The following is a 25,309-nucleotide window of genomic DNA, read 5'->3' on the forward strand; positions in this document are numbered from 1 at the left end:
TTTGAGATAGAGTCTCACGCTGTCACCCAGGCTGGAGTGCAGTGGCACAATCTCGGCTCACTGCAACCTCCACCTCCTGGGTTCAAGTGATTTTCCTGCCTCAGCCTTCCCAGTAGCTGGGATTACAGGCATGCGCCACCACGTTCAGCTAAGTTTTGTGTTTTTAGTAAAGATGGGGTTTTGCCATATTGGCCGGGCTGGTCTTGAACCCCTGATCTCAAGTGATCCACCTGCCTTGGCCTCCCAAAGTGGTAGAATTATATGCGTGAGCCATCATGGCCAGCCTGATTTTTGAAAAAGGTATAGATACAACGATCTTTACAATTCTAACAAGTAAAAGAAGAAAATTTTCCCACTATTATACTTTATATATAGTGACAAATAACATTTTACTCTTATAAAGTTACTTTTCCCCAGCAATTCTTATTTGTTCCTGTTTAATATTTCCACTTGCATTCTTTTAGAACCGTAAAAATACCAAGTCAAAAAACAAAAGCAAAAACAAAACCACAACAAAAAGCCTAGGAGAGAAGCAATAATATGGAGAAAGTGCAAGAGTGAATTAGCTGCCCATGGCCATAGCATGGAAGTGAGGTGAAGGTTGGGAAAGGTCCAGGAAAGAATCTAAACATAGCTGATGGAGTGGTTCAGGAGCTGAGGAGCTGGGGATCTGGGTTTGGAGGACACCTCTCTGTAAATGAATGAGATACAGCTCATGTTCCTGTCGCAGAGGATAAAAATCAGACCCATAGAGAAGAAAAACGTAGAGTCTAAAGGACATGACAAAAGTATTGGGTAGAGCCTACATAAATAGCATTGGAGAGGGTATACCAAAGAGAACTGGGATGTTTCAGCAGATATAGAATGACAGTGACTCTGGAGGATATAGTGGTCTCCTAGACTATGAGGGCAGGAAGGGATCTTAGTCCCGTCTACTTGCTGTGTAGGGAAGGAAAACGGATGGAGAAAAAGGTCAAGGAAAATGTTCAAGGTCACAGATGTCATTCTGCTGCTCAAAACTTGCCTTCCTCACTTTTATTTCTCACTTTGCCTTTCCTTGCTCCTTGCTTACAGGATGAAGTCCAACTCTTTAGTATGACATCAATGCCTTGACTTTGCAATTTGACCTCACAGTACTCCCTTTGCTTGTTTTTCAATTTACCTAAAAATATTCTGTGCTTTTCCCTGCTTCCCTGCTTATGCTATTCTTTCTGAATTGAATGCCTCTCTTTCCTCTACCCACTTCTTGAAATACTGGCTTTAGGAGCCAGTTTAAGACTCAGAGAGTTCCAAATGTCCAAAACATTTTCTTCAAATCTCTCCCTTCCAAGAAATAATTTTCCTTACTTCAAAACCATATATCACCCTGTGGTATTTCTCCTGTGTAAATGTCACCTCGTAATATGACTGCTAGAGTTCTCATAATCAGGTGGCAAACTCTTTAACAACAATAAAGCTGCCTTAGTAATTTCTGTGCCCACCATCACTCAGAGCTTGTGCATATTAAGAGCCTAGCAGTATTTACCGCTAGGAACAAATGAATAAATTAATGAAGCTATTAAATCTCAGCAGCTAGCTATTTCCTATTTTTGTGTCTATCTGCATCATTAGTTTGTGTGTTACAGGGGCCCTGGAGGCCACGTCAAGCTTCCTACTATGCATATAATATGCACAATATATGCCATTGAGCACTTACTATGTTCCAGGTCCTGTGCAAAGTGCTTTACATACATAATCTCATTTTATTATTTATAATAATCCAGTCTGATAAATAGCTATTGTTATTCATATTGTATACACGAAATAACTAAGGGTTAAAGATTTTGGGCAATTTGCTTAAGGGTTATATGGATATTAAATGGCATTACTAAAATTCGAAAACAGATGATTCCAAAGTCCATGATATAGCAAACAAATTATAAGTTTAGCTCCACTGCTGTAGTTCAACTCCTCCACAGAAATTTTTTTAGTTATATACATGGGTACGCAGACATGTAGACACACTAAGGTACATATATGCATGTATGCATATACGTATACATATATGCACACACATGTACCCACATATATTTTAAAATATTTGAAACATAATATTCTAATTAGACACAGTAATTTGTCAAAGACATGTCACATCTTCAGTTCTGCCATAAAAGATATTTTATACAGATAAAATCAGTGAATGCTGCCAATTTTAAGATCAGATACACACTGATGTTCTCTATTTTTATATGAATGAGTCACAGAAACCCCACAGATTCGAATACATGTACAATTTGGAAGAAATCTATGCCTTAGCAAAATTTGACTATCCAACAGCATTCCACTGTTGCTAGTTCTACAAAATACATACTAACTATATCCAAGAACCAACTCTGTAACCCATTCAGGAGCCTACTTAGATCCCAGTATGTTTAAGGTCTTTGGCAGATGTAGACATGCTATCACAGTCCCTCCCGTGAGTCCAGTGATTATCTATACCAGGCAGAAACTTCTCAGTGTTCGCCAAAATCTCTATTTCCCTTCTTTCTGGGCACTCAGTTGGACTATGCAGCCTAGTCTCCCCTGCAGTTTAGTGTTGCCCTGTGGTAATATTCTGTACAAGAGAATGTGAAGGAAAATGATAAAATCTGTTATGCACACGTCTTCATTCTTTTACCCCTTTGGTCAGATGAATATCAGCACCCAGAGTAATAATAGAAGCCATACACTGATAGTGGGAAAGCCTCCATCAGCCTGTATTTCTAAATGACCACATGTAGCACATCTGCCTATTCCTGTCGGCCGGCCGGGAACACTTACCTATGCTGGTGTGTTAAGAAACCTTTATTGTGTTAAGCTGATGAAATGTGACAATTATTTGTCACAGCATCTAACAATGCCCTAATAAATACTGTAACCTCTCAAAATTCTAAGTGCTCCCAGGTTCAGCAATTTTTGATCCTAATACTATCTCAATAATTTTTAAATGAAATTTAAAAACTAACAAAATTATAGCACTGATAAACCATAAATAAAGTATGTATTTAAATTAATTTCAGGCATAATTTTGTTATCATCAGTCTATTCTCATTAGGAATTAATAAGAATTCTGCAGCCAAGGTTAACTATGTCATGTTATCTTTGCTCTTGATCTTTGATATGTTAATCTGTTAGACAACAGATTTCTGTCTTCTTCAAATAAGTCAGGGAAGAAACCTGGGCCAGGCTTGGTGGCTCACACCCATAATCCCAGCAGTTTGGGAGGCCGAGGCAAGTGGATCACCTGAGGTCAGGAGTTTGAGACCAGCCTGGCCAGCACGTTTCAACTAATAATACAAAAATTAGCTGGGCATGGTGGTGGGCGCCCATCATCCCAGCTACTAGGGAGGCTGAGGCAGGCAAATTGATTGAACCTGGGAGGCGGAGGTTGCAGTGAGCTGAGATGACACCACTGCACTCCAAGCTGGGTGACAGAATGAGATTCTATCAAAAAAAAAAAAAAAAAAAAAAAAAAAAAAAAAAAAAAAAAAAAAAAAAAAAAAAAAAAAAAAAAAAAAAAAAAAAAAAAAGAAAAGAAAAGAAAAGAAAGAAAGAAAAAAAACCTTTAGATGTCCTCTCCCTGACTTACAGTCCACTTCTTTTACTACCTGGGTTTTGCTGACAGAAGAGGAGGAAAGTGACCTCTAATCTTTCCTTGTGTTATTGCTTCTGTGTTACTTCCTACACGGTACCCTCTGCGTTTACCTTTCATAACTCTTTTTCTTCTTCTGCCTTTGAACTTCCATTTATGTATTGTGATCTGTTTCCCTCATGTGGAGTTCACGGCATTCCTTGAGTCCTTCCCAGCTCTTCCTCTCAAAACTCAACTTTGCTTTTAGACAGGATTTAGCGTATTCCCTAGAGTCACGACTGCGACCCCACAGCTGCAAGGACCCCAGTTTTTCAATCTGTCTCAGCACGTCCTGACCACCCTGCCTCTCTTCTTTTCTTGGACATTGGCTCTTTGGCAACCCTGACCACAAATTGGCTCTCACTTCCCCCTAGACTTACGTACAGAACTAATTTGACTTTGAGCTCTCTGAAAAAGGTCACACTTTCCATTCTTGTGGTACAGGGAGGGTAAATGCTAGTTTTCTGAAAGTATGCCACAGGAAGATTATTTTAAAAGAACTCAATTTTGCTGATGCCAACTCTTGTTTTACTTTGAAATGTTCTCTCTTTTGCATCAGCAAGGCAAGGGACAAAGTGGCTGACCTGTTCTCTGCCTGCAGCCTGCCAACGTTGGCCTTCAGGTGTTTCTTAGAATAAATGAAGAGAAAAAGGGGGCTCCTATTTGTTTAAAAACGTAGCTCTTCACCGCAAATTTCAAAAAGTAAAACAAGTAAGTTCAGCTATGGCCCTGCTTCAGGAAAATTTGATTTAAAAAAGATATGTTCCTATAAGGATTAAATTAGAGGTTAATGTTTTGCATTTACAAAAGCATAATTTTTAAAATTAATGGCCCTGCAATATTTCCATTAAATTAGAAGATTTTTGCACATGTAAATGTTAGTTATTCCATTTATTGCAGTTGGTTTTAAAATCATCTTTTCAGAAATATAGCTATTATTGACTGCTTAGAGTAAGTTTCATTGTATAAATTTTACACCAATTTTGTGTAAAAGTTTTGACATACACTTCAAGATTACATTTCCCAGTAAGATTATCTAAGAGGGCCTTTTCCACCTTTGGCCACAGTCAAATACAGCAAAAGGCAATTCAAACTGATAGGCATACAATCCTATAACCCTAAAGAACCTTAGATTTTCAAGATGCTCATTCCTATGTCTGGCAAAGGAAGCTAGAGAAACTATTCCAGACAATTAGATGCAGATTCTGGTTTTGTTTTTGATGTATGTATTTTAAATATTCCAAAATAATTATGATGCTGATTTTGGCAGTGTTTCAATAGTTATTTTTAAAATGCAACAGTAATTTTAATCTGTTTTAATCTAAAATAGATTAAACTGAAATCTATTAAAAATAGATTTTAATCTAAAAATAGTTATTTTTAAAATGCAAAGGTAATTTTAATCGTATTGTAATCTGAACATTATTGTGACACAAACACCTCCATTTAGATCATTTCCAATACTTGGACTACAGCATATTTGAAAAAAAAAAATTCTTGAAATTACAAATAGTAGACCATAACTTAACAGAATATATCCTTAGGTTCATTACAAGGGTTTCACACTGAATTTTTGTTGTTATTGCATTTAGTATAATAACTTAGAATACTGTCTGCTTTACAATATTATTTTTTAGGTTTGCTATTAATTCTATTTTCTTGAAAACAGCTAGGATGTTTAAAGAAAATGTCATTAAGTTTCCTTTTACCAATTTATTGGAAAATGAAAACAATTGTTTTGAATTAAAGGATATGGACACTCCATTTATAGATTATAATTTGTATAGAATATATTTTTTAAAACTTCAAACAATTTGTCTAATGCTAAGTACTATCATAACTATTTTTATAGCTGCAATAATGTTTATTGCATCTACTATAAGTAAAAATTAAAATATTTTATTATAGAATGCTATCTTTCGTAAGATACCTTAGAATGAAATTTAAAATATGAAAAATGCATTGGAATTTAAAGTTTCTGCTTTTAAAGATGTCCTTTTGGCTACATCCATATATGCAGTAAAATGTTTTCTTGCAAATATTTAAATTACTCATTTAAATGAGTAGTTACTATTAAACTGGCCTTATGGTTATTACCTTAGTATTTCACAATAATTAATGCTTTACTGAAGGGAAATAGAATTGGTTTAAATTTTCTAGTACTTCAGAGCACATCCACAAAGAAAATCTGAAAGAAACCGGAAAAAGAGCAACCTAAACCCAACGCAAGCACAATAAAAGAAATAATAAAAACTTAAGCAGCAACAAATGAAATAGATAATCGAATAACAAAAGAGAAAGTCAACGAAACCAAAAGTGGGTTCTTTGAAAGAACCAACACAATCAACAAACCATTAACTAGACCGGCGAAGGAAAAAAAAGGGCTCAATAACTAAAATCATAATTAACGACGGGACATTACTACTCACCTCACAGAAACAAAAAATATGTTACAGAAATACTATAAATAAGTGTATACCAATAAATTAGAAAAAAAAAAAAAAATAAAAAAAAAAAAAAGCTCAGAAAGAGAAAAACTACTGAACTCACTCAAGAAGAAGTAGAAAGTATGAATAAAACTGAAATTAGTAATAAAAATATTTCCTGCAAAGAGAAGCCCAGGTCTGGATGGTTTCTACTGGTGAATTATGCTTTTAAATATTTGAAGAATTCCAACAATCCTTACATTCTTCTAATAAAGACTAAGAAGAAACACTTCTCAGCTCATTCTGTGAAGCCAGTGTTATCCAGATACTAAACCTAGACAAAAACATCAGAAGAAAAGAAGAATACAGGCCAATATTCCCTACGAATATAAGTGCAAAGATCCTCAACAATTTCCTAGTAAACCAAATCCAGCAGCTTTTAGAAAGAATTATAATCATGACCAAATGGGAGCTATTCCAGAAATTCAAAGTTGGTTCAACACAGGAAAAGTAATCAGCGTAATATATACTATTAAAAGAATCAAGAAAATAAGCCATATGCTCATCTCAATAGATGCAGAAAAAATATCTGACAAAATACAACAGCCTTTCATAATCAAAATATTCAAGAAGGAATATTTTTCAGAATAGAAAAGAACATCTTCCAACTGATAAACGCCAGTAGTAATTTTTTAAGTTTCCTCAAAGAAATCACATTCATTTGAGCCCTGAAATTTAGTTGTGTGGATAATACTCGGTTGACAACCAATGATGCCCGGTGAGACATTCCTTACTCTTAAAGTTTGGTTTATTGTTGCTGTTTTTATTTCTTCCAGAAATGACTCAACATTTCAAATACTTCATATTGAAGAGGTAGCCTTTTAAGAAGTTGCTATGGGTTGAATCGTGTTCCTCCTAAAAAATGGTATGTTGAATCTCTAACCCCAGTACTTCAGAATGTGACCTAGTTTGGAGATATGATCTTTACAGAAGTAATTAAGTTAAAGGAGGTTATGAGGGCAAATCCTAGTCCAATATTGGACACAGATGCACACACAAAGAGAACCCCATTTGAGGATGAGGATGGAGATCAGAGTGAGGATTCTACAAACCAAGCAATGCCAAAGTTGCCAGAAACCCACCAGAAGACATGGGAGAGGTATGGAACCAATTCTTCCTTACAGACCTCAGAAAAAAAACCCCAGCAGTTTGAATTCAGGCTTCTACCCTTCAGAACTGTAAGACACTGCATTCCTGATGGTTTAATCCACTCAGTGTGTGGTACTTTGTTATGGCAGCCCTGGCAAACTAATGCAGAAGTCTTCGGTAAATATTTATTCACTAAAAAAGCATGGCAAAATAAGCAGAGGAAAACGACACTGATTTTAAAATATGAGTTGAGATGTAAGGCAAATGCTTGCTTTCTCCTAAACTTGAAAATACCAGAAGTGTGTACAAGAAAAGGAGGCAGAGGCGCAGTTCAGGAACTACTCTGCCTTTGTTACAGCAGAAAACACCCTGGGATGAAAGGTCACCACTATAAATAAGTGTGGAAGTTAGGCATAGTGACAATGGCATTATTTGCTATATATGTTTTTGGTTATCAAAAACAAAAGGGAAAATACTAGGAAAAGAGCCATGGTTTAATGAAGAATTCTTATTTTCATACAGCTCTATTAGTTCCCATCTGATCTTCATTCCTTGGATGTCCAACAATGATACTACTACCCATTTGGTGGGAGGTAGGGCCTCAGCTCTCATTAAGCAGCTAATGGATTAGGCAGTGAGAGAACTGATACATCACCTAAACTTAGCCAGTCAAAGGTTCCCACTTAGAACCCTCAGTCTCTGGAGAATGGTACAAAGATGTCAGGACAGTTGAGACATTATCTTTGGCAGTAGGAAAATTCCAGCACGGCCAAGAGTGCCCAGTAGAGTTGGAACCAGTACCAAACGCCCTGCCCAGACTATAGTGATGGTGTGATGCTGGCTATTTGTCTTACTGTCTTGTTATCTGCTATGAGCTGAATGTTTGTTTCCCCTCAAAATTCTTATGTTGAAATCCTACCTCCCAAGATGACGGTATTAGGAAGTACATCCTCTGTGAGATGATTAGGTCAGGAGGGCACATCTCTCATGAAAGGGATCAGTGCCTTTTAAAAGGAGCCTAAGAGAGGTGTTTGTGCTTTGGGCATGTGAGGGTACAATGAGAATACGGCCATCTACGAAGAAGAGCACCTTCTCTGACACTAAATATGTCAGCACCTTGTTTTGGGACTTCTCAGCCTCCAAAACTATGGGAAATCAATTTCTTTTTTATAAGCCACCCAGTCTATGGTGTTCTGTTACAGCAGCTTGAAACTTTATGGAATCGGATTCATGCTTGGTTCTCCTGCCTTTTTGCCCCATCAGTGAATATCCTTCTAACACATTCTTCTATTTAAATGAGCCAAGGCAATTTCTGTTGTTTGCAAAAAACAGAGTCATCCTACTGACATGGCCTGTCACTACTGAAGTTAATGATGGTCAGCTGGCCGAGGCTGTGCTCGTCAGGTGTCTCCACTGCAAGGGAACCCTGCCCTCTTCCGTGCTGTACCTTTTGGAAAGAAGCCACTGCACAGCTCACACTCAGGGGTGTTACAGTCTACCTCTTTGAGGGTGAAGTAGCTACACAAAGTATTTGGAATTCTAAGCAAGAGACTTGTCTTTTTTTCTTACTCAGTTATTATGTCACTATGGACTTCGGGTGCTTTGGGTATTTATTTTATACTTTGGGTTATAATACAGTACCACTTTTTTTGTTGTTGCTCAGGTTGTTCCAAAAAAAAAAGCACCCTGAAATGAAAAAAGCAAAAAAGCACCCTGAAATGAAAAAAGCAAAAAAGCACCCTGAAATGAAGCACTAAAATAAACTATATAAATTCCATGTGCTGAAACTAAGATATAGTTCTATGATATGAGTATTTTTTAAATCATTTTTAGTCTTTATACATCTGAACTTTATTTTGGAATAACAAAAATATTTACAAATATATCTATTTATGTTTCTTTGACAAAATTCTTCATGTAAAATTGACCAGAAAAGCCTATTATTATGAGAACTAAGTGATGGGAAACTTTTTTAGCTTCTTAAAAAATAAATCATGAAGTTAATCTCAGAATTTGATGAGACTGTAATTATCCCCCTAAAATTCAGTTACATTAGACACCCACCTTTGAAGACAATGCCATAAAACATGAGTATCTCGGCTCACCGCAACCTCCACCTTGAGGGTTCAAGTGATTCTCCTGCCTCAGCCTCCCAAGCAATTGAGATAACAGGCATGTGCCACCATGCTTGGCTAATTTTGTATTTTTAGTAGAGATGGGATTTCTCCATGTTGGTCAGGCTGGTCTTGAACTCCCAACCTCAGGTGATCCACCTGCCTAGGCCTCTCAAAGTGCTGGGATTACAGGTATGAGCCACCATGCCCAGCCTTATATTTATTTTTTTTAAGCTAACAAGGAGCTAGTTACACATTTATAATTACCCAGTTACTGTAGACAAATTAATGCAACTGTTTCTTCAAGGTGATTAAAAACATTGTTTATCCTGGACTAGAGTATGGTAAGATTCATCATGTGGACTGGCCTTATGCCTGCAGCCATATGCCATCTGTCATTTTCTTTAATGAAGTTTGCATCAATTTACAGGAAGCACCAAATGCCATATAACTTGTAGAATTGCTTTATTCAAGCAGATCAATGCTTGATGTCCCTTTTTTTTTTAATGGAAACTCATCTACTTGAATCCATATAAGGATAATCTTCTCAGTCTCTTTTTCCTCGGCTGAGGAGGTATCAGAATAAGCAGTTCAGAAGCAAAGCATTGAAGAGAAAAGGTCTGAGTTCATGACCTACTGCAAACAAATAAACAAGGGGAGAAATCTACTAACCTTTCAGATCTGTAACTATGCTTTTAAACATAGCACATTCAGAAATTTGAGAAAAAGGAATTCTACCATTCATTTTTTTTAAAAAGCAATAACTAAGACAAATAATTCTCAACAAATACCTCCTTTAAAACATTAATAGCAAATATGTTATTTCCAATTTTTAAATTTTTAAAAAATTTATTTATTTATTTATTTTTTAGATGGAGTCTTGCTGTCGCCCAGGCTGGAGTGCTGTGGCACGATCTTGACTCACTGTAACCTCCACCTCCCCGGTTCAGGCAATTCTCCTGCCTCAGCCTCCCATGTAGCTGGGATTACAGGCACCCACCACCACACCCAGCTAATTTCTGTGTTTTTAGTAGATATGGGGTTTCACCATGTTGGTCAGACTGGTCTCAAACTCCTGACCTTGTGATCCACCTGTCTCAGCCTCCTGAAGTGCTGGGTTTACAGGCGTGAGCCACGTTACCTGGCCTATTTCCAAATGTTATTGGTCAGATTGACTTAACTCATTTCCAATTTCTTATGTTAAAGAGAAACATATATGGTAACCAGTGAGAGCTCCCAGCTTAAACTTATTTGGAATTTAATTAATATTTAAAATATCCTAAAACTCTCTTCCTTTATCATCCAAGGTTATTATCCTAAATTTTCTGACTCTTATCTAAAAAAAAATTTAATTATAAAAATCCCAACTAGAAAGGAACCTAACCTGAGGTAACAAGTTAATCACTACCCGCATTTAATGGATGACAGTATTTTTATCCTTTTTCTTTTAAAAAAGATTTCTCTTTCATAACTATTAATTAATAAAACATTAAAGATTCTCATAAAGAGGCTACCTCCCCACCTTTTCCCCATTCCCCCTTGCCTAGATGTAAACACTATCTGGAAATCAGTGTGCATTAGTCCAATATATGTTAACATATTTTTATTTAGCATCATGATCCCCCTTGTTCCTGATGCACAAAGCAGTCTCCCCTACATTTTCCTTTCCACCACCACTGCTACATGGATATTTACTTTTACTGATTGTTATTTGCATGAAAATTTTGGGAGATAGAGAGTAAGGCCTCCACTTCTCCCCATCCCTATACTTGACCCCCAACCATCTCTTCCGGAACTGCTCCTACACTACTAGAACTCTTAACCCCTAGTCTGGAACTAACTCAGGCCACAGAGCTCAGTAAATCTAACTGTAGGAATGCAGATTAAGGAAAAATCTAAATGACAACAGGAAGACACTTTGCTTGCTCTCTTCTATAAGCACTTCCCAACACCCATTTCTTTAGACTTTTCCCTCCTAGATTTTTATTTCCATAGTTCTCACACAGAGTATTCTCAAATCTGGTTCTAATTCCTACTGCTTTCCTGAGTTGGTTACTCTTCAACACTAAGTCAATATTCCCTTTAAATCACATGTCTGAAACCCGATTCTTCTTCTATTCATTCTTGTTAATAGAATCTCTATACTCTTAAATTCACAAGTTTATTGAACTGAATTTTATCAAAACTCTTGCCACCCTCTGGGCTCCCATACCTGATTGCAATCAATCAGTTACCTTCTGTGAAAATCAGTGTGCATTAGTTCCACACATGTTAATATATTTTTGTTCAGCAACATGCTCCCCTTGTCCTTGATCCACGAAAGCAGTACAAGGACACAAAATTTATCAGTAAACATCACACGCGTACAAGATCTGAAATCCATATAAAATGTTCATATGAATTAAACCTTGGTAACAAATTCTCATTTTGCTATTTGCTATTTGACAAGATTACAATGTTTTTCAAATTAAAAAAAGATTGTTTGAAGAAAAACAATATTAAATGGAAGACTAATGAATTCCTAATGCACTATAATTTGGTTGAAATATTAACACTAGAAAAAAATGAAATTGTATTTGACTAGTACATGAACATGGATTTTCTTCATATAAAAGTAGAGGTAAATGAGAAATAGTCTTAAGTTTGATTCTATCAGGACTATAGAAGTAAAAATTGTAATAAAATTAAAATGTGCCTGAAACATGAGAATAATGTTTGTAAAAAATATGAAATAACAGCCAGATGTGGTGGCTCATGCCTGTAATACCAGAACTTTAGGATGTCAAGGCAGGAGGATTGCTTGAGTTGAGGAGTTTGAGACCAGACTGGGCAAGATGGTAAGTCCCTATCTCTACAAAAAAGTTTAAAAATTAGCCAGAAATGGTGACACAAGCCTGTGGTACCTGCTACTTGGGAGGGTGAGGCAGGAGAATTGCTTGAGACCAGGAGGTCAAGGCTACAGAGAGCTGTGTTTCTGCCACTGCATTCCAGCCTGGGCAACAGAGACAGGTTCTGGCTCAAAAAAATATAAAATAAAATAAAATAAAATAAAATAAAATAAAATAAAATAAAAAAGAGATAAAAGGACAATGTAATGTATTATATTAATAGCTCTTATAAATAAATAGGCAGCATATAGAAAACCCATATAAAACGACGTATAGATTATGAACTTATAAATCACAAAAGAAAAATATAAACTGAGCAGTAACTGTCAAAAATATTGCATTTTACTAGTAGTCAAATAATACACATAATTTTTTACCTATCAAATAAGCAAAGACAAAATATATAATATTAAAGGTTAATAATATATGCTAATCTCATGTGCAAATATTCTGAAAAAAGAGTATTTTAAAGCTGTATGCCTCTCACATTCATTAGGATTGCTATTATCAAAAAAAAGAAAAGTAACAAGTCTTAGTGAAGCTGTGCATTGTTGGTGGGAATGCAAAATAGTGTAGCCACTATCAAAAACAGTAGTGAATTTCCTCAAAAAAAAATTAAACATGGAATCACCGTATGATCCAGTAATTCTACTTCTGGGCATATAACCGAAAGAATTGATACTGGGGTCTTCAGGAGATAGCTGCACACATGTTTACTGCAACATTATTCACAAGAACCGAGGGGTAGAAGTAACCCAAATGTTCATCAAAAGATAAACGAATAAGGAATATGTTGTATATACATACAAAGAAATACATTATTCAGCCTTTAAAAAGAAGAATTCCTATCACACGCTATAATACAGCTAAACTTTGAGGACATTATGCTAAGAGAAATAAGCCAGTCACAGAAAGATAAATATTGTATAATTCCCTTCATAAATGGTATCTAAAATAATCAAACTCATACAAACAGAAAGTAGAATCATGGGTTAGACATGGTGGCTCCAACCTCTAATCCCAACATTTTGGGAGGCAAAGGCCGGAGGGATTGCTTGAGCCCAGGAGTTCTAGACCAGCCTGGGGAAGATGGTGAAATCCTGTCTCTACTAAAAATACAAAAATTAGTGGGGCATGGTGGCATATACCTGTAGTCCAGCTACTTGGGAGGCTGAGGCAGGAGAATCACTTGAGCCCAGGAGGCAGAGGCTGTAGTGAGCTGAGATTATGCCATTGCACTCTAGCCTCTGTGACCAGAGTGAAACACTGTCAAAAAAAGAAAGAAAGAGAGAGAGAGGGAGAGAGAAAGAGGCAGGGAGGGAGGGAGGGAGGGAGGGAGGGAGGGAGGAAGGAAGGAAGGAAGGAAGGAAGGAAGGAAGGAAGGAAAGAAGGTAAGTTACCAGGAGCTGAGGGAACGGGAAATGGGAAGTTGTTGTTCAATGTAGACAGAGTTTCAGTTTCATAAATGAAAAAGTTCTAGAGATCTATTGCATAACAATGTGAATATGCTTAACATCACTGAATTCCCATTTAAAATGGACGCTAAATGTCACATTGTATGTTTTCACTACAATTAAAAACAATTCTCCAGATATGTCAATGTTTTAATATTTTAATTCTACATTAAAATATATATATTTGAGATGGAGTCTCACTCTGTCGCCCAGGCTGGAGTGCAATGTCACTGCAACCTCCAGCTCCCGGGTTTAAGCGATTGTTGTGCCTCAGCCTCCCAAGGAGCAGGTGTGTCCCACCACGCCTGGCTAATTTTCAGTAGAGATGTGGTTTTACCATGTTGGCCAGGCTGGTCTTCAACTCCTGACCTCAAGTGATCAATCTGCCTTGGCCTCCCTAAGTGCTGGGATTACAGGTGTGAGCTACCGTGCCCGACCCACGTTTAGAAATTTAATATAAAGAAACAACTATTGAATATGCACAAAGACATGACAATAACTGATGTTCACCTTAGTTTGGTATGTCATGGAAAAGAACGGACAACTATTAAAACCTTCAATCTAGGAGAGTAAATAGATTATGATACAATCACGTGATAGAATACTCTGCATCCATTGGGAATGATGTTTAAAATCATTGAATAGTCAATCAAAGTTTTTTATAACATAATGTTAGCTAATTTTTCTACAAACATATATTCATCTGATTGGTAAAGAGAGAGGGAGGACAGGAGAATATTTTAATAATAATTTTCTAGTGTCTATTGCTCCAACTAGCACAGGACCCTTTAAAAATGTTATTACCTACAGATTTCACTTGGTCACTAATCATGAGCTCATCTTTTATTGTTGCTATATGCGGTTCTTTCTTTGCTACTGAATTTCTCAAATACATCTCTATGCTCTTCTATCAAAACTGTAGTCTTCAAAGGCTACAAGTTCTAGCAGTATTAGCACTGTTCCCTTGGGTTGTTTTCCATTACTATCCTCCCGTTACTGAATGAGGCTTGTGTATGAGAAGGCAAGATCAAACAAAATCAGCATAAAAAATGAAACGAACACATATTTGTTGCATACTGACTATGTGCAAGACATAGGTGGTTACAAAAGATATTATTAAAAATAGAAGGTTTAGTTGTTGCCTTCCAGGAGTTTATTATCTTTTTAGGGAAGCCATGCATACATAACAGGCAAGGTAAACTCTGAAGGTATTTTGAGAAGAATATATGACTTACTTTAAATTATCAACATATAATAAAATAAGTTACTAATACTTTCTTCCTCATATTCAGTGTAAGAAGATATAATTTAATGGCCTAAAATAAGTTAATGATTTTCTAAAGTGCTTATCTGTTCTCTTGGCCATTTTATTCCCAAGTGAAATCTAAGGATAATTAAAATTCATGCCAGTTTTGGAATGTTAGGGCCAGATCAAATAAATGAAAATCTTCCAAGAGTTTAAAAAAAATTCCCAGAGGGATTCATTAAAATTATACTGTTAACAAATATCCAAGTATGGGTTTTTAGTTCACTTCAATGGCACAGAAAGGAAAAAAGGAAGGAGAAAAGGAAAGGGAAGAAGGAAAGGAGGAAGAAAGAAGGGAGGAAAGAAAGGAGGAAGGGAGAGACAGATGGAGGGAGGGAGGGGATCCCTATTTGTCCAATCAGTATTTGATTTCCATCATGACACTTAAAAACTGCTGCCAGCAATCCATCCATGACCTCCATGTTGCTAAATCTGGTTGTCATTCTCAGTCCTCAGCTTTTTATCTTCCAATAGAATTTCTTTCCTTCTTTCTTTTTCTTAATTTTTTTTTTTTGACAGGGCCTTATTTTGTAACCTGGAGTGCAGTGGCCCTAACTCACAGCAACCTCAATCTTCTGGGCTTACATGATCCTCCTGCCTCAGCCTCCCGAGTAAATGAGATGACTGGCATGTGCCATCAGGCCTGGCTATTTTTAAAATAGAGATGGGGGTCTCACTGTGTTGCCCAGGCTGGTCGCAATCTCCTGGCCTAAAAAGATTCTCCCACCTTGTTCTCCCAAATTACTAGAATTATAGGCATGAGCCTCTGCGCCTGGCCCCTTTCAACAGAACTCGACACCATGAATCTCTCCCTCCTCAAAGTGCTTTATTCACCAAGGTAGCATCTTCTCTTGGTTTTCCTCCTGCATCATGGGTCATTTCCTCTTAGCCTCTCTATCTGATTCCTGCCCAACTCCCTTACCTCTTACTGAAGGAATGGACAGGACTCGGACTCCATCCTCTTTTCTACCTATACTCACTCCCTTGGAGTTTGCATCCATCCTCATGACTTTAAATACCACCTACTTACCAACAACTCTCACATTCTATCTCTTGCCCAGATCTCTCTTCTGACTTACATATCTTCCACTTTACATGTTCTAACTTAAATTCCTCATTCTTCCCAACAAAGCCTGCTTCCATTTCCATAACAGCTGGAAGCAATTACATCCTTGTAGTTGCTCAGACAAAAACCCTTGGAGTCATTCTTCTCCCTGTTGGCTCTATCTTCCAAATATATACAAAGTCTGTACTCCTTTTGTCACTTCTACGGCATCCTGCCATCTTGATTGAGGCAACCAGTTCTGTCCCTGATTATTGCAGTAGGCTACTGTTTCTTTCCTTGCTAAGCCATGTCATCTTCCCCACACAGATTACTCTGGCTAAAAGATTCTCCAGCTTAATCTTTAGAAACTTAAATTGAATCATGTCATTCCTTTTCTCAAACAACTGCAGTGGCTTCCCAGTTCACTTGGAATTAAACCCAGATGTCTTATGACTACCTCCAAGGCCCTATATAATCTGCCTATAGTCCCTTCTCTGATCCTAAACAGCTACCTTTTCTGGCTGCATTTATCTTCCCTCTGCTCATTTGATTTATCCACAATTATCTCCTGGGACTTCCTTGCCTGAAGATTACCTCCTTAGGGTCCTTGCTTTAGCTGATTCCTATGCCGGATAGGATCTTTCCCCAGAATATCTGCTTCTTTCTTCTCCTTTATCTTTCAGTCATTGCTAAAATCTTTTCTTCTCAGTAAGGCCTTTTCTGACCCCTCTATTTCTTATTGAATCCCAGATCTAACCACTTCCCCTTTAATTTCCTCCCCGTTTTTCTCCATTTACAGTTGTAGTTAGTTTCAAGTTAGTTATATAATTTAAATTACATAAATATTTATGATAATTGCTTATTGCATGTATCACCTGCCCCTACCTCCCTGCTAAAATATACGTTTCATGAGAGCAGAGACCTTCTCCTATTTCTTGATATACTCTCAGTATCTACAACAATCTTTGGCCAGTAGTATACACTGAATAAATGTGTATTACATAAACAAAATAAGGCAAGGAACATAACAGCAGTAGATGGAAAAGAGTGATCTGGCTTTTAGCCTTAGTTATAATTCATGAAATTCTACAAAAATTGTTTGTATTCATACTGCCGGATATGGAAAAAATATCCATATTATAAGATGATGTAAAACCACCACAGTTTACATGTGCAAATGCACGCAGCAGTAATCACATAGAAAGCAGGGAAGTGACGCCTTTTGTTCAAGATTAAGTAGGTAAATAGCTTTTCTCCCCAAATTCATGCAAAACCCTATATGAAGAAGGATTATTATTTAATAAGGAGACTCTCAGAGACCCTCAATGTTATCACACTGGAAAGAATTACTCATCGTGCTACCAAAAAAAGGCATCTGATTTGGAAAAATCTCATTTACTCATAGATTGTTTTGTTATACGTGTTTTAAATTACACTTGTTTAAAACTTGAGAACAAAACATGGTTCAAGTTTATCATGTGCAGCAAGCATAGTGATGCCCAAATCAGGGTCACAACAATAAAACTGTTTAGGATAAGTGACTCATGCTGACACTGTGTAATTGTGCAAATGCTCCTCCAAATCAGGATGTGTGGTTGAAATTAATTTTATTTAATTTGGTTGCATGTCCTTCTTGCCATGTAGTTACAACAGGGGGGCATCGCTAGCTCTTGCTGTCTAGGTCAGTCAAATAAAGATGGTAAAATTTCTACAAGCAAATGACAGTTCTGGAACAGGAGATTTGCAGAAGTGTATATATCTGATTGGCACTCTCCTTTCCTTTATGGACCTGAAGTAGCATGCCAGCTCTCCTGGGGACTGGCAAGCTGCATGCAGTGCGGACAAACCCTGCAAGCCTCAAAACTCAGCACCTCCATTTTCTGTCTCTCTGCAGCTTGGAGCAGAAGACAGGATGCCTGTGACAGGCTTGGTACCTGGTATTAAGGCTGGCTGTGGAGCATCCTTTATCAGTTTGCAATGTAGGGCATGAGAAAACCCGGCTGACAACATGAAGCCATCGCAGTGTACTCAGTCTCCAGGACTGATAACAGCATGTCTAGATGGAGTGAGAAGAAACCAACCAATTAAGGCAGGGGCTGATGGGTTATGAGACCACCTACTAACTAATCCCAAAGTACTCCCGTGGAGAAGACTGTCATTCTCTTTTTGACTTAGGTAACAAAATGTCATCATTTGGCTCATCCCAGACTCAGAAGCCTGGTTTTCCTCTCTGTTCTTCCTATATGCAATTTCTGGCAACACCCAGTCTCTTTGGGCCATATTTTTCTTTACAGTTTAAACAAAAGAGCTGAACACAGGATATTTTTTTAATGTTTTTTTTTCCAGTTTAAATATTTTGTGACACCACCAGACAAGTCAAATTGTGATAATCCAAATAGTGGCCAAGTGTACCCTTCTCCCATCTTACCTGTTAAACCAAAAATGAAAAATACCATTTTGGTCAGGAAGCAATTGTTCCTGCTATTATTCAAGAATTGCTAATCATGGCGAGGTGTGGTGGCTCACACCTGTAATCTCAGCACTTTGGGAGGCTGAGGCAAGTGGACTACTTGGGCACAGGAGTTTGAGACCAGCCTGGGCAACATGGTAAAACCCTGTCTCTATAAAAAAATAAAATACAAGAATTAGCTGGGTGTGCCTGTCCTCCTAGCTACTCAGGAGGCTGAGGCAGGAGGATTGCTTGACCCTTGGAGGTGGAGGTTGCACTGAGCTGAGATCAGGCCACTGCATTCCAGCCTGGGTGACAGAGTGAGACTGTCTCAAAAAAAAAAAAAATCACATATTCAGTGCAGGCATTAGTATATTTTTCTATCGAATATATTCAACTCCATTTGCTTCTTAGAAGAGGTATTTATTTCCTTGCCATATTACTCACTATACTGCTCTTGATTTGTGTAGCCCCTATTGAGTTCATTGAGGGCAGGACCTCTCCATCCTTAGCATTAGCTCAGCACATAGTTCACACTGATAAATACATGTGTACTAGTATGAAGCCTTTGTATACACACATGTATGCAAACACACAGCCAGGTACAACATGAATTTTTATAATAAATATGCTATGTCCTAGCCATTTTGTCTTGTTATCTTCATAATAGGCCAATATGGAAGTGCCTCCTCTTTCCTGCCAAAAATTAAAAAAGCATTCACTGTGACTGTTTATTTTCAGAGAAATGAATGGCCATCTTGTGGTCTCACAGAGAGCTCAGTAAAAATTCTCCACTAGAGTCTCCAAGGAAGGAATGAGAACCTGGGTTTTTTAGCTTAAAGAAGGCTGTCATGATGGCTCCAGGAATTTTACTTCTTCTCTTCCCTTTTTCTCTATCATTTTCTGCACCTCATTTCCCCATTTACGTTTTGGGTTTACTTCTACCAATATAAAGAAGTCGTGATAATAAATGAAAAAGTTAAAGATTGGCACAGGAGCTGGCTTTCATTTACTTATTATTTCAATGCAATCAGATGAATACTTATTGATATCCTGTGGTTTCTGGACACTGGGCTGGATGGTGGGAATAAAACACTAACAAGTTGGACAGAGTCCTCTCCTCCCAGAAAGGAGATACTAGTAAGGGATAGAACCAAGTTATAGCATAACTTGGTTATGGTAAAAAGGTAAAAAGCTTAACGATGAGAGAAGGGGCTAATGTGGGAGGATTTGGGATGTGAAGGGGATCCCTTAAGCCAAAAACCAGAGCAGGTCGCTCCTCTTCTCAAACCTTCCCAGTGCTTCCTTCCCACCTTACTTATGACCAAAGCCAAAGTCCTTACAGTAACTGACGGGACTTTCTGTGAGCAGGGCTCCCATCACCTATGTGACCGCGTCTTCTCTTCTGCTTTCCTCCTGCTTTACTCCAGCCACTCTGGCCCTTGCACTCCTTAAAGACAGTGGCCCATGCCTGTCTCAAGGCCTTTGCACTTGCTGTTTGCTCTATCTGGAATAGTGTTCTCCCAGGCAGCCTCATAGCTAGACCCCTCACTTCAATCAAGTATTGGCTTGGTGACATCTTCCCAGTGGGGCCTTACCTGGATTTACCTGAAACTTCAACATTCCCACCCTCCAACATTTTATATTGCCAGTCCTGCTTCACATTTATTTATGCTTAGCTCTTATCACTATCTAACATAGTATGTAATGTACCTGTTTTCTTGTTTATTGCCTGACTTTTCCATGAGAGGGGTAAATCCCATGACAGAAGGCTCTTTTATTTATTTTGCCTACTGTAGTATCCCCAGGGCCTAGAACAGTGCCTGGCACATTGCAGACATTCAAGAAATACTCTGTGAATGAATAAATGAATGAAGTGTCATAAAATTCTTCCCAGAGGAAGTGAGTGATTAAAAACTAATCTGAAATCTGAAGAATGAGACTGAATTATCCCAGCAAAGGGAATGGAGGATGGTGAGAAGGAAGGAGAACAGGAAAGAGCATTTCAAAGAAAGAGATTAGGAGTACATCAAGATTTTGTTAAAGCTGAAGGCTTAGGGCAAAAGGCTGGACAAGAGAAAACAAGGTACAGCTAGAGAAGGAGGCTGGGGCCATGTCCTGCAGGGCCTTGGGAGCCACGCTAACCAATTCGCACTTTACTCTTACAGCAATGGAGGATGTTTGAGAAATTATAATCAGAAAAAATATTCTAACTAAAAATAAAATCATCTGGATTAGATTTAAAAGGGGCAAGGCTGGAGGCAGAGAGACTGGCTAGTAGGTAGATGAGAGGTGATATATGTACCAGAATAGTGATGATGGCACTCAAAAGCAGCAGAAGATTCAAGGATCATTTAGAAGTCTTGGTAATGGGTATTTATGTATATGATACGATAATATCTGATTAAGTCATAGAGCTATGAATTACATGCAATAAATATTACGTGTATTTCTAGGGTGGGTCAAGGAGGGGACGATAAGAGAGAACAAAGCGTCAAAGGCGGGGACTGAGTTTCTGGCTTGGGTCACTGTAGTATCAGATATTAGTAGTATCAGACAGATATTAATTAAAGAGTGTATAGTATAAACATGGCCAAATTTTTCTGACACTCCCCTCAATGAGAGGTGGGGATTGTGAACGAAAAAGAATCTGAGACAGTTCTCAATCAGTTTAGAAGTTTATTTTGCCAATGTTAAGGACATGCCTTTGACATTAAGATTTACATTAAGATGTATATTCCATGTCCTGGAAAGGCAGGACAAATGGAAGTTGAATCGGGGGGCAGCACTTTTAGGTCACAGGTGAATTCCAGGATTTTCTGACTGGCAAGTAGATGAAAGACTCTATCTAAAGACCTGGAACAGAAGAGAGTATCTGGGTTAAGATAAAGCGTTGTGGAGACCAAGGCTTTTATTATGCAGATGAAGCCTCCAGGTAGTAGGCTTCAGAGAGACCAGACTGTCTTAAGGTTTCTGTTTTAATATTAAGGCTGGTCCGTTGTGCCTCAATTCCAAAGGGAGGATGGTATAATGAGGCATATCTGAACATCTGTTCCCACCATGGCCTCAGTTCATGTTTCATGTTAACTTTGGAATGCTCTTGGCTGCAAGGGGGGTCCATTTAGTTGGTTGGGGCCAGGTGGGGTGCGGAGGGCGGGTTGCTTAACATTTTATTTTGCTTTACAGGTCCTATGTCCCTTCCTCTTAAATTTGGGCAGAATCTGTACTTCTTTGTTCAACAAAATATTGCAGAAGTGATGCTGTGCCAGACTGAAATAGAGTGGCAGTTTCTAGATGTGGATCTAGTGGCAGTTTCTAGATGTGGATCTAGCGGCAGTTTCTATCTTGGATCCAAAGAATCAATGACCTCATACAACAGACCCAGTTGAGTTCCCAGGAAACAGCGATCACCAGCCATTTTAATGAGACATCACGGAAGTAGATAAAGTAGATACTCCAGCCCACTCGAGCCAACCCAGCTCACACCACCTGGAGCAGAGCCAACCCTTTTCTGCTAAGCCTTGCCCAAATTGCCAATTCGTGAACAAAATAAATAACTGCAATTGTTTTAGGCCAATGACTTTTAGGGTGGTTTGCTGTTACAAGCTATGAATAACAAGAAAAATGAGAGAGAGATAACAGGAAAAGAAATTGCCATGATTTTTCCGCGTGACACCACACAGGGTTAAGCAGTTGTGGTTGCCTAATTATTCCCACTCAGTGGGATGTCAGAGGAAAGAAGAGAGTGCCCTTTAATACAGGGTACACTGGTACTTTGGGATGATCTTAGAAGGAGTTAATTCTGGTCCAAACTAACAAGAGAAGTAATAGAATATATTAAATACTTAAATATCATACTTTCATTTTGTTTGAACCGCTGGAGAGAATCCAGTCCCAAATTAATGTAACAAAACCAGAAGCCAGAAGCTTGCCTAAAAAATATTTTATCAGATTCCAAATTTCAGCTTGTGGTAGGGCATACTGGAACCCTTTAATAGTTACTCTAGTAAAGACATTCTTCTCATTTTGTAAGTGAACAAAAGAAGACAGAGTGGGCCCCTCTGCAACTGCCGAAGTTATTGGTAGACATTGTCCCCATATTAAGTTGGAGATCGATAAGGCTGTAGATCAATATTAGAGCTTCATGTCAGGGGACAGTACATGTATGTGACAGATGCAGTCAGATAGGAAAGGAAAGCAACCAACTCTTTGTTTTTATTTGAACTACCTTTTTTTTTAAAGTGAGTCAGATATAGACAGTTCGTTTTAAGTGCTGGTATTCAGAGTTGGAATGTGGATGGGATGAAAGTAGTTTTATTAGAGAAAGGGGAAGCCCAGAGGGAAAATGGCATGAAAAACTCAGTGACTTCAAAAGCTGACATTAGTCGGACATGCTTACCACAGAGCCAGAAACCATCTAGGTAGACTTCAGCTAAAGGCTCTATAAACCCAAGTATTATTTCTATTACTATCCTAATTGCTGTCTTCATTGAAAAGGAAGAAAACACACCCACATTGTAGACATAATGTTCAAATTATGCATTTGCCCTGGAGCTTAAGAAAGGTTAGATATGTTCTTGGTTTTTCATAAATCTAACTTATACTTATCCATTCAGGCTATTAATTACTAGCATTTCCCAAATGTAATTACAGTCTTTTTAGGAAATGGTTGTTGCATATTTCTCTACCCAAAAACAGAGTCTTACTCCTTTATGCATTTAAAATATGTTAGGTCAATGAGTAGGTAAGTGGTTCAAAGGAAAGAGAAACAGTATTGCCATCATTATTCATGACCCAGAATATGATGTGGCCTCTGTATCATGAAGGTGAATTAATTCCAAACACCCCATCACAAAAATGTGGCCACTCTCACCACTTTCATGGCTTATTTAAGAGGGCATGTTAGTGTCTCTGTAATATCAGGGTTGGTGGAACTGTTTTCTATATATGTTACATAAGGTCTACATACTCAAGTCCTTCTTGAATATGGTTCCAAAAGTAATTTTATCTTCAGAGAGCGAACTAAACTTTACTTTTCCTTTAAAAACAAATGGAGATAATACAATCCAACATATTTCCTTTGGTGACCTGAAATCTTAGAGGCAGAATCAATGCCGTCATACTCTGATCTATTCAACTTAACAGTCTGAACACCTTTCTGCTTCCTTAGAATGATCTTATTCATCTGTTTTAACCTTAAATGCTTTTCCATCTTTAAACTACTCAACCAAATAGCATTTTATTGGAGGGGGCAAAGAGAAGGGATGAGTTGGGAAGGAGAGTAAATCTTCTGTATCTCAACAACCCAGCTTCCCAATCTATTTAGAAAGTTATTTTAGGTTTTTTGTGTCACGAACTGAGTATTCAGCTATTCTTATGGAGGTTATATAACAGGTATAAAACATGCTCCTTTCCTTCAGGAAAGTATCTTTTACATCTGGTTGGGAGATGACACATATAAAGACAAAGATATATCTAGTAAAATAAGGAAGTAAAATTTTCAAACACTGCAATGATAAAAACTGGAAGAAAACTTCGATGAGTGCACAGGGAATGGGATAGTTGCCAAAGTATCATTCATTCACGTATTTATCCATCAACCATCGAAAGTGCTTGCCATGTTTCAATGACTGGGCCAAGCTCTGGAAAGTCTATCACAAGAGAGATGGAAGGCATAATCCTGGCATTATGGCAGAATCTCAAAATTTGTGGGATAAGGGCAAGACTGCCTGAGCTTGAATCCTTACCTTGACACTTACTAAAGATGGGCCCTGTAGGGATTTGGTCAAGTGACTTGATGTTTCTGTGCCTCAATTTCCTCTTTTATAAACAGATACAACAAGAATAACTGTCTTTCAGAATTGTTATGAGGATAAAATGTGTGAACATGTGCAAAGGTTAGCCCATATAAACACTATACAAATAGAAGTCTACTCCTGAGAATTCAGGGGAAGACAGACCAGTCAAGAGGTAAACCTAGGCAGCAGGGACTTGAATTGGATCAGAATTTCCAGGATCTTCCCCTGGTACCTTTTGTAACTTAGATTTAGAGGGCCCTGGTTCTGGGAAAAGGTGGGGCACGTGCCTCTCAGCCAGAACTCCCGAAGAATGAGCGCTCAATCAAGTTGCAGGACACTGCCCTCTTAATGCTACTGTAGAGTATGGACAAGCTTGAGGAGATGACCCTCTTCTCACTGCTTGGTTTTCTAAGCTGACTAACGTCAGAGCTACCCTGACACTTCCTGAAGAGGTCGTGTGTGGGGTGCTAGGCTAGGGAATTTATGAATTACCCCATTCAATTCCAAGAAATAAACCTCAGAGATAAGAACAGTGAGTCTCATTTTACAGATCTGAAGTCTGAAGCATAGGGAGGTCAAGTGCCTTGTCAGTGAGAAGGTTCACCAGCTTTTATTTTTGCCTCTTAGACCTACAGACCAAGGTTATTCCAGGCTTGACCTTTAATCCAACAGAGGTGGTAGAACTTTGAATCACAATATTTGTTATCTAGTATGGTCAAGCCCACGAGAAGAAGGGAATGTATGAAAGAATCCAGGCTGACTGGTTCCAGAGCCTATGGATCTGTAATTCCAGCAGGAAGAGAGTGGGAGTAGATTCCACTGAGAGGGGCCTAGCAGGAATTTATATTTTCCTTCCCATTGTAACATCCTCTCATTCCTGATCAAGAATTGTTAAAAGCAGTATGTGCTGCACCCCTTCCCTGCTCAGGGTAGGTAGGCCATGTAGGCCCTAACTGGGAGATTTGCTTTCAAGAACTGATGCACAGGCATTATACAAGCTAGTGACAAAGGTCCTGAGGAGTCACACAGCT

General features: G+C 38.1%; 1 protein-coding gene and 1 long non-coding RNA gene across 2 annotated transcripts in view; one reads left to right on the forward strand and one right to left on the reverse strand.

Moving 5' to 3' along the window:
- Positions 1-1,568, forward strand: part of LOC119466970 — a 25,663-nt gene extending 24,095 nt beyond the window's left edge. Inside the window, exon 2 of the long non-coding RNA XR_005195480.1 lies at positions 465-1,568. This is a non-coding gene — a long non-coding RNA (uncharacterized LOC119466970). The remainder of the gene's footprint in view (positions 1-464) is intronic.
- Positions 1-25,309, reverse strand: part of MACROD2 (mono-ADP ribosylhydrolase 2) — a 1,539,224-nt gene that overhangs the window by 1,125,398 nt on the left and 388,517 nt on the right. The window lies entirely within an intron of this gene.

The sequence above is a fragment of the Cebus imitator genome, unplaced genomic scaffold (assembly GCF_001604975.1).
Source record: "Cebus imitator isolate Cc_AM_T3 unplaced genomic scaffold, Cebus_imitator-1.0 Scaffold246, whole genome shotgun sequence".
Taxonomy (NCBI): Eukaryota; Metazoa; Chordata; class Mammalia; order Primates; family Cebidae; genus Cebus; species Cebus imitator.